Source organism: Talpa occidentalis, unplaced genomic scaffold, assembly GCF_014898055.3.
Source record: "Talpa occidentalis isolate TD23 unplaced genomic scaffold, MPIMG_talOcc4v2.1 talOcc4.8, whole genome shotgun sequence".
NCBI classification, from domain to species: Eukaryota; Metazoa; Chordata; class Mammalia; order Eulipotyphla; family Talpidae; genus Talpa; species Talpa occidentalis.
The window spans coordinates 61,068,450-61,078,654 of NW_023605194.1; the positions used below are offsets into that span (position 1 = coordinate 61,068,450).

The 10,205-nt window shown below is 43.0% G+C and overlaps 1 protein-coding gene and 1 pseudogene across 1 annotated transcript in view; one reads left to right on the forward strand and one right to left on the reverse strand.

Annotated features, from left to right (window-relative positions):
- Window positions 1-8,907, reverse strand: part of ATAD1 (ATPase family AAA domain containing 1) — a 67,944-nt gene extending 59,037 nt beyond the window's left edge. Inside the window, exon 1 of the mRNA XM_037496059.2 lies at window positions 8,740-8,907. The gene's annotated coding sequence lies outside the window, so the exon portion shown is untranslated. The remainder of the gene's footprint in view (window positions 1-8,739) is intronic.
- On the forward strand, window positions 6,856-6,944 carry LOC119234993 (small nucleolar RNA U3; annotated as a pseudogene).
- Window positions 8,908-10,205: the final 1,298 nt, after the last annotated feature.

Genomic DNA, 10,205 nt, shown 5'->3' on the forward strand with positions numbered 1-10,205 from the left:
TGCATCTGGCCTGTACCAGGTTCTTGTATAAATAAATAAATCTTAAGAAAAACAAGAGATGGGCCTCCCCGGTGGCGCAGCGGTTGAGCGCTGGGTTGCGAAGCTGCCCGCGGCCTCTGCGGCACCAGTTCGATCCCCGGCTGCTCCCCGGCCACCGGAGGGGGGTCCCACGTGGCGCGCAGACCTCTCCTGCCACCTCCTGCTCCCCTCAGCAGTGTACTTCGGTCCTTCTGCCTGCTCTGCTCCCCGCTCTGGCTCTGGTGAATTCTCTCACCCTCCCGCGCTTCTGACTGTACCCAGTGCATGTATAAACAAAACAAAGAAACAAACAAACAAACAAATAAATTAAAAAAAAAAAAGAAAAACAAGAGATGACTAAAAAAAAAAATTCAAAAAAAGAAATTTGAATTTGAGATCAATTCTATGACACTGGGCTACTTATTAAACCTTCTAAGCCTAAATTTCCTCATCTTTAACATGGGGAGGCCAATAATAACACATAATGTATACATGTTATATGTATGTCAGTACACATGTCGTGGAGTTGCATTGACAGTTAAAATGAGAACCTCCCTGATAGTGCAGGGGATAAAGTCTCGCTGCTATCAAGTTATCACCAGCCACTGTGCAGGAGGCATGAATTTGATCACTGGCCAGGGAGCTAACCCATGGCCCAGCAGATCTTTCCTGTCTTGCCTGCTGCTGTATTTCAATAGATCCCCTGTTCTGCTCCCCACTCTGTCTCTGGTGAATCCTCTCACACACACACCCTGCCCCACCCCTTTAAAAATATTTTTTTTTTTTAAAAGAAAGTTAAAATGAGACAAAACAGGTAAAATGCTGAGCTCAATGCCTGGCACGAGGTGCTCAATAAACATCCTAGTGTAATATCTCAGATGATATTTCATTATTCTATGAAGTGATATCCTCTCATTTCTAGAAGTTTGTATGAATAAGGATGCCTTCATTTCTCTGCTGTGTTTGCATGAGAACTTAACTTCTCAATTTTCAGCCAGAAAGTACTTTATCTTCTCTAACTTGTGGAGAGACCAGACCTGGCTGTCTCTTTGACCTCTTGGTTCTCTCACTTTACATCATAGTAAACCCTTCAGGCTGAGTCTTACTGATCAGTCGTCTATAAACCATTTATGAGAGTTATATAAAACCTGTAAGATTAAATCCTTATGAACCCCAGGTAATTAAATTTAAAATATTGATCAGTGGGGTCTCCCTGGTGGTGCAAGGGGTTAAGCACCGCACTATGAGCAATCTGCAGCCTCTGCAGCACGAGTTCTATCCCCAGCTGGCCAGGGAGCTACCCACATGGCGCAGCAGACCTCTCCTGACTTGCCTGCTACTTCCCTCAGCAGTGTATTTCAGTCAGTCTGCTGTTCTGTTCCCCATTCTGTCTCTGGTGAATCTTCTCATCTCCCCACCCCCGCATTTCTGCCCTGTACACAAGCTCTTGTATGCATAAATAAATAAATCTGTAAAAAAAAAACCTTATGGATCTTGTGAAAAAAAAAATATTGATCAATCTATGAAGACCCCCACTAATATTGGCTGTTGTTCTTATATATCTAATAACTGTCATTTACTGAACTTACAGTACTTGTTCATGGGATTCTAAAGACTGAAATATCATATAAAAATGCAACTCTCAAAAAGGTGTTGATTTATTTTAAAGGTAGAGATTTAGCCTATATTTCATCCCCATTCATTGTCTGTTTAAGGAAAACTACCTTACTCAGATTGTTGAGAAGGTTTTGCACAAGAAAAAGAAATTAGTGCAGGGCCACCCCTGGTGGCGCAGCGGTTGAGCACTGGGCTGCAAAGCTGCCTGCAGCCTCTGCAGCGCCTAGTTCTATCCCCGGCCACCGGCGAGGGTCCCACATGGCACGCAGACCTATCCTGCTGCGCCCGCTGCTCCTCTCTGCAATGTATTTCGTCGTCTGCCTGTTCTGTTCCCCACTCTGGCTCTGGTGAATTCTCTTACCCTCCCGCACTTCTGACTGTACCCAGTGCTTGTATAAATAAATAAATAAATCTTTAAAAAAAAAAATTAGTGCAATGGATGAAAGATGCTGAGCCAGATTTGAGATTTTAGCAGTCCAAACTTTGTATGTCTTTTCTTTGCAAAGTACAAACTGCTTATTTCCCTTTGGGGCTATTATAACATCAGAGCTGCTACCATTTGTATAAAAATTACTCAGTTGAGAACAACATGCTAAAAAAAAAATGTATGTATATATATATATATATATTCCCCAGGTTTAACTCATGGAAACCCTTCTAAAATTCAGGGAGTTTTATTAAGCAAAAGAAATATCCTGTTCATGGGCCTCCCAGGTGGTGCAAGGGGTTAAGACACAACGTCTGAAGCTATTCACAGCCACTGCAACTCAAGTTTGATCCCCAACCAGGGAAATACCCACATGGCACAGCAGACCTCTCCTGACTCGCCCACTGCTTCCCTCAGCAATGTATTTTAGTCAATCTGCCTATTCTGTTCCCCACTCTGTCTCTGGTGAATCCTCTCATTCCCCACACCTCTGGCCTGTACCCCAGTTCTGGTATGTATTGACAGGGAACTGCTAAGAAAAAGAAATCTTTCCCTGTTAAAGAGTCATAGACCTGGAAATGTAAAGTAAATAATAAGTTTCCTTCCTTCATAAGCATATCTAAACAAGGTCTGGCAGCCTGCTAGGCTGATTGATCTCCTAGGCCATCCTGGAAGATCCGTATACTTCCCCTTTTCCTTTATCAAGAATTTGTATGCTGGGCCTCCCCGGTGGCGCAGCGGTTGAGCGCTGGGTTGCGAAGCTGCCCGCGGCCTCTGCGGCGCCAGTTCGATCCCTGGCTGCTCCCCGGCCACCAGAGGAGGGTCCCACATGGCGCGACCTCTCCTGCCGCCCGCTGCTCCCCTCAGCAGTGTACTTCGGTCCTTCTGCCTGCTCTGCTCCCCGCTCTGGCTCTGGTGAATTCTCTCACCCTCCCGTGCTTCTGACTGTACCCAGTGCATGTATAAACAAAACAAACAAACAAATAAATAAATAAATAAAACATGCCTCTATTAAAAAAAAAAAAAAAAATTTGTATGCTTACTAACCAACTTTATCAATGTAAAGTGGTTGTGTATAAAGAAACTCTTTGTCTCTAGACTAGGGCTCAGACCTTACGGGATGACCCAGGTCTGGGACCTCATGTGTGAGTAATAAAGCTTTCCTGACCTTACCATTCCTAAAGCACTGCTTGTTCTTCCCCCACCTGGGTAAAAGGCTAGAATTTATTTCTGCAACAACAGTATAAATAAATAAATCTTTATATATATATATATATATATCTGTGCAGAGACTGACTGCACAGCTTCCAAAGGCACAGTTAAGGGCAAAGCTTGGTGGTGTTAGATATACAAGAATGAAATATCTACTAGATCTTCTTTTGCTTTAGAGTGGCCCAGTGGTAGTTGTACTAGCAAGCTAACATAAAAATCTCACTCCCCATCTTTTTATTGCCAGTGTTTCTGGAACCAGAATAGCGACACAAAGGGGTAAAGAAAAGAGAAGGCAAGACTGTAACTTGAGTTACAGAAGTGCAGGAAACAAATTAAGTATATTGCTTTGGCAGTACTCAAAGTCCCATTCAACTTCAAGTAGTATACCTGATAGAGTTTCACAAACCTTTCTACTTTCTAGTCTGTTGTTTTATTACATTTAAATACTGGAATAATTTTTTTTTTTTATTTTTTTTTTTTATAGTTTTTTTTTTTTTTATAGAGGCATGTTTTTATTTATTTATTTATTATATTTGTTTGTTTTGTTTATACATGCACTGGGTACAGTCAGAAGCGCGGGAGGGTGAGAGAATTCACCAGAGCCAGAGCGGGGAGCAGAGCAGGCAGAAGGGCTGAAGTACACTGCTGAGGGGAGCAGCGGGTGGCAGGAGAGGTCTGCGCGCCATGTGGGATCCTCCTCCGGTGGCCGGGGAGCAGCCGGGGATCGAACCGGCGCCGCAGAGGCCGCGGGCAGCTTCGCAACCCAGCGCTCAACCGCTGCGCCACCGGGGAGGCCCAATACTGGAATAATTTTGAGAGCTTTGAGTGCTTGAATAGGGCCCAATTCCAGAGGCCTGCCCCACACCCATTTCTTTATGTCTTCTGAGTTCTCAGGTAAACGAGGAATGAGAAAGAGAATAGGAAAGAAAGGAGACAAAGAGGCTGACTCCCCCGCAGTGTTTTCTTCCCTTGTGGTGGTTTGCAAAAAGCTGTAGAGATGCTAATGCTTCTTAACAAGCTGAAAGCAGCTTTAGAATTTTGTATTGACATTCTTGAACCTCTGGCTGGACAGTGTTCCTCCTTCCACATTCCACATCATCCTTCATCTAATCCTGGTGCTTGAGAAACTGGCTTTCCATAGTCTATTATCATGTCCTCACAGGCTTGTATTCAAGGGCCCTCTCCCCTTCCCTTCCTTAAGACTAAATGAAATAAACAGGGAGACAGTTTAAATGAGTGGTGTCTAAAGTCATAAAATAACAGTGATTCTTTTTTGTTTGTGGTTTTGTGGGGAGAATGAATAATCATATAATTTCAGTTGAGTGAATCATAAAGATTTCCAGCACATGACCTCATAGGCCAAAACCAGAAGACAACTAAAAATCTCTGCAAGGGCCTCCATTTCCTCATTCAAGAGGAAGGTAAGGCCCATGATATTCCATTTTAATGATTATCCCCAAATTCTTTTTCTGTACCCAACACAGGAAAGTGTTGCCAAGTACAGAGTGTCAAATAGGTGAAGAACAACGGGCGAGGGTCCCACATGGCGCGCAGACCTCTCCTGCTGTCCGCTGCTCCCCTCAGCAGTGTACTTCAGTCCTTCTGCCTGTTCTGCACCCTGCTCTGGCTCTGGTGAATTCTCTCACCCTCCCCGCGCTTCTGACTGTACCCAGTGCTTGTATCAATCAATAAATAAATCTCAAAAAAAAAAAAAAATCGCTTGAGGATGTGAGTTGTTGAGTAACGGTGTTTAAGAAATTCTAATTTTTTTTAAAGATTTATTTCCATTCATTTATGGGGTGCAGGCCAGAGGTGGGGGAGGGGTGAGAGGACCCACCAGAGACAGAGTGGGGACCGGAACAGACAGATTGACTGAAATACACTGCTGAGGGGTGCAGCGGACAAGACAAGAGAGGTCTGCTGCACCATATGTGGGTTATGCTCCCTGGCCAGGGCATGGAACTCGGGCCACAGCAGTGAGAGCAGCACTGAGACTTAACCCCTACACCACCAGGGAGACCCCAGGAAGTTCTAAATTATAACAGCAATAAATGGGGCAGCTAACGAGCTGTCACATATTAGGCAGTCTTTCTGGATTTCTTCCTCTTGTTACAGGGCAGGGAGAGGGGCAGCCCAAACCCCGCAAACCTGCCTATTCTAAATGGGTTCTGCCATCTGCTGCATCAACACAAAACATATGAGACTTTAATGGGAAGGAACTTTAATACAACTAGGAAACAATACAGGAAAGGCAAAGAATTTAGTTTCTAAATCAAGCACCCAAAGTTACCCATCCCCTCGTGGGTAAAACTCCATCCAAATGGGATTGGCCCAGAGCAAGGCCCCAAAGCCTGCCACAAGTCTAAAGCATCTTCCAGTGGGGACCCACAGAAAAGGGTCAGAAACAACCAGACAAGCCCGGAAGGAAAAGAGCAAAATCAACATCAAGATAAAAGCTGCCATTGTCACCTCCCCACGGGTCTCACCCACATCTGTATCACCCAGTCCACGACCAAAAGACAAACGCAGTTTCTTCACGTGTCTCTAGGCTCCATGTGCCTCCTCTAGGTCTCCTTCTGTCTCCATCCTACTTCCTTCCTCAGTCTCCTCTGCAGCTTCTTCTCTCCCTGCTCAGCTCCACCTTCCCTTGGGTCCCCCTTTCCTGGGGACCACCCTGTTACACTCTGAAACTTAGATAGCTCTGCCAGCTTCCTAATTCCAAGATTCTGTGATTTGTTCTGATTTGAGTGTGCAAGAATACATTGAGTATCAGTACAATAAAGTCTGTTTCAAGAATTGAAAAAAAAGAAATGTGGTTAATATAAAATAAACCGTATCTTTCTTAGCAGATCTTGTCTTTCAAACTATGAGCTCATGAACAACTACGGGTAAAGATTCGTTTCTGCTTTATTTCTGCTTTATTACCTATTTCTATCTTACTGTTTTATTCTCTTGTGAATTCCCTATTTTCTGTGAAATCTTGAACTTATCAATGATGGTTTTATCTAATATAGCACTTTTTAGGAATGTATCCATCAGTAACAATTCTGAAAACTCAGATTCTCATGAATTATGTTCTAACTGGTAGCCATACAGACAGAAATTTATATCTACTTATGTTTTCATTTGCTACTTTCATTAAGAGAAACAAGTTTTATGTCCTTTTTAAAAAATCTCACACTTGGGCCTCCCTGGTGGCACAGGGGATAATGTGTCAGTGCTATCAAGCTATTACCAGCCACTGTGCTTGAAGCATGAGTTTGATTCCTGGCCAGGGAGCTGACCCACATGGCACAGCAGACCTCTCCTGTCTTGCCCGCTGTTCCCCTCAGCAGTGTATTTCAGTAGATCTGTTTATTCTGCTCCCCATTCTGTCTCTGGTGGGTCCTCTCACCCCCCCCCCGATCTCTGGCCAACACCCCAGTTCTTGTATGCATAAATGATCTTAGCCAAAAGGCCGAGAAGCAATAATAAATAAATATATCTAAAAGAAAAAAGAACTTGTTTGAAAGAGAAACTAGCTTCTTGAATAAAATTAGGAGTCTATTTATTGGAAAATTTTAGCTATTTGTGCTTGAGCTAAGACTATACTTTCAGGGATCATTTCTATAGTTTGTTACTATTTGCGCTACAGCTGAGGGAAAAATACATAAAATATGTGGGCTGTAATTAACAAGGTGTCATATACCTTTCTCTTTATTGCACACAAAGTATTAACTAAGTCTGATATTTCCTCTATTAATATTCCCTTTTTGACACAAAGATAGAAATAATGAATAAGGTCTTTCCAGATTATATCCCATATTAAAGTATAGAAAGAAAAGAATTATATAACTTAACATGGTAATTCATATGTGAATGATATTAGCCAAGGATTATACCCAGTTAAAAAGATATAGTACGTATTTATAAAAGTATGTAAATACTTTCGCTACATTTAATACTTTCCTGTTACTCCATTTTTCCCTTTGTAGCACAGACTTTATTTATTTATTTATTTATTTATTTATCTATTTATTTTTTTTTTATTTATTTTTATATATAGAGGCATGTTATTTATTTATTTATTTGTTTGTTTGTTTTGTTTATACATGCACTGGGTACAGTCAGAAGCGCGGGAGGGTGAGAGAATTCACCAGAGCCAGAGCGGGGAGCAGAGCAGGCAGAAGGACCGAGGTACACTGCTGAGGGGAGCAGCGGGCGGCAGGAGAGGTCTGCGCGCCATGTGGAACCCTCCTCCGGTGGCCGGGGAGCAGCCGGGGATCGAACCGGCGCCGCAGAGGCCGCGGGCAGCTTCGCAACCCAGCGCTCAACCACTGCGCCACCGGGGAGGCCCTATCTATTTATTTTGTAGCACAGACTTTAAACATTTCTTTAGTCAGACACTCTTTTTTTTTTTTTTTTTAAATAGAGGCATGTTTTTATTTATTTATTTGTTTGTTCATTTTTGTTTATACATGCACTGGGTACAGTCAGAAGCGCGGGAGGGTGAGAGAATTCACCAGAGCCAGAGCGGGGAGCAGAGCAGGCAGAAGGGCCGAAGTACACTGCTGAGGGGAGCAGCGGGTGGCAGGAGAGGTCTGCGCGCCATGTGGGACCCTCCTCTGGTGGCCGGGGAGCAGCCGGGGATCGAACCGGCGCCGCAGAGGCCGCGAGCAGCTTCGCAACTCAGCGCTCAACCGCTGGGCCACCGTGGAGGCCCTAGTCAGACACTCTTGGTGTTACTTTATCAAAAACACTTAACCTGAGTCACTTTTCACTTCTTTCTCTACAAACCATTTCCTGAAAGAAGAGTTACTTAACTATGGATACTTGGATCAAAATTCCTTCAGAGGGTCTTTAGCATGTCAGTTAAAAACCATTTCTGGAGCTGGATGATTTGCTTTCAAATTTTGCTTTTGTTGGGCCTCCCTGGTGGCGCAAGGGGTTAAGCACCACTCTATGAAGCATACACAGCATGAATTTGATCCCCGGCCAGCCAGGGAGAAACCCACATGGTGCAGCAGACCTCTCCTGTCTCACCCTCTGCTCCCCTCAGCAGTGTATTTCAGTCAATCTGCCTGTTCTGCTCCCCACTCTGTCTCTGGTGAATCCTCTCTCATACACATACTCACACACACACACACACACACACACACACACACACACACACATCTCTGGCCTGTATCCCAGCTCTTATATGCATAAATAAATAAATCTTTAAAAAAAACCCCAAATTTTGCTTTTGTTTGTTGTCTTTTGTTCATTAAGCTTATAAATACTTAACTGAGCATCTACCTGATAAATAAAAAGTCTGCGCTAAGCAATGTAAGAAGTATAAAGATTTACTAATTTTTTTTTAACTTCTGAGAAACGTTCGTGGAAATGGGCATAACTTCATTGAAGTAAAAACAGATGTAGTTGAAAGTTGTCAGGCCTTAAGCTAGAGAATTCATATGAAATTGTGATTCTAAGCATTACTGTACCTTTTAACAACTGTGAACAAGACTGGTTCTGGAAAAGCCTGCGGTGGTTTGTTCTTTGCACAGTTCAGCGGAGACTAGCATCCTTCTAGTTTGTAGCAGACATTATTCAAGAATCTTATCTATGGGGTAGGTGACATGTCCTGAACTATGCCCCCACAGAACATTGAATGGGTGGAAAAAGGAGGTTGTGGACAGTCTTGCTCATGTCACAATGTTGGCCATGTGACTTAAGAGAAGCAGGTGGCAGGTCAAGATGACTAGACTATTTCATTATCAAACCTGGACTCTAAAGTGACTCAAAGGCAAATTAAGTTTATTTAAGCTCTCTGTGGATCCACACAGTGCATTCTTGTGTTGTTTATGGATCAACTGAATATATATTTAATCTCACTTAATCCTTATAAAAACCTAATGAAGTATTATTATATACCCCATTTTATTTTATTTTTTTAACATTTCTTTATTTATGCATACAAGAGCTGGGGTATAGACCAGAGATGTGAGAGGGTAAGAGGATTCACCAGAGACAGAGTGGGGAATAGAACAGGCAGATTGACTGAAGTACACTGCTGAGGGGAGCCGTGGACGAGTCAGGAGAGGTCTGCTGCGTCATGTGGGTTGCTCCCTGGCCAGGGATTGAACACGTGCTACAGAGGCTGTGGATTGCTTCATAGTGCCGTGCTTAACCCCTTGTAAGACCAAGAAGGCCCTATTTACCCCATTTTAAAGATAAATTACCTGGGATACAGAGAGATTAAGGAACTTGCCAAAGATCTCACAACTGGTAAGCTACAAAGCAAAATTTGAAAGCAAACCATCCAGCTCCAGAAATGTTTTTTAACTGACATGCTAAAGACCCTCTGAAGGAATTTTTGTTTTTGTTGTTGTTTTGTTTTTAAAGATTTATTTATTTACACATACAAGAACTGGGGTGTAAGCCAGAGGTGCGGGCAGTGAGAGGATTCACCAGAGACCGAGTGGGGAGCCAACAGGCAGATGTACTGAAATACACTGCTGAGGGGAGCAGCAGGAGAGGCAGGAGAGGTCTGCTGCACCATGTGAGTTGCTCCCTGGATCTAACTCAAGCTGCAGTGGCTGCTGATAGCTTGATAGCATTGTCTTTAATCCCTGGGCCACTGAAGGAATTTTTGATGTGAGTATCCATAGTTAATGGTTTGTAGAGAAAGAAGTGAAAAGTGATTCAGATTAAGTGTTTTTGGTAAACTAACAAGAGTGTCTGACTAAAGAAATGCTTCAGTCTATGTTTCAAAGAGAAAAATGGAGTATTAGGAAAGTATTAAATGTAGTAAAATGTCAGAAACATTTACCAATGGGTGACAATGCAACCTAATTTTATGCAGGACTACAACCCTGCATCTTCTTTTTATAAATCCTTTGTGAGGGTTAATGAGAACAATCAATCTGGTAACACTTCTTGTCTCCCTTTCTTTCTCTCTCCTTTGATA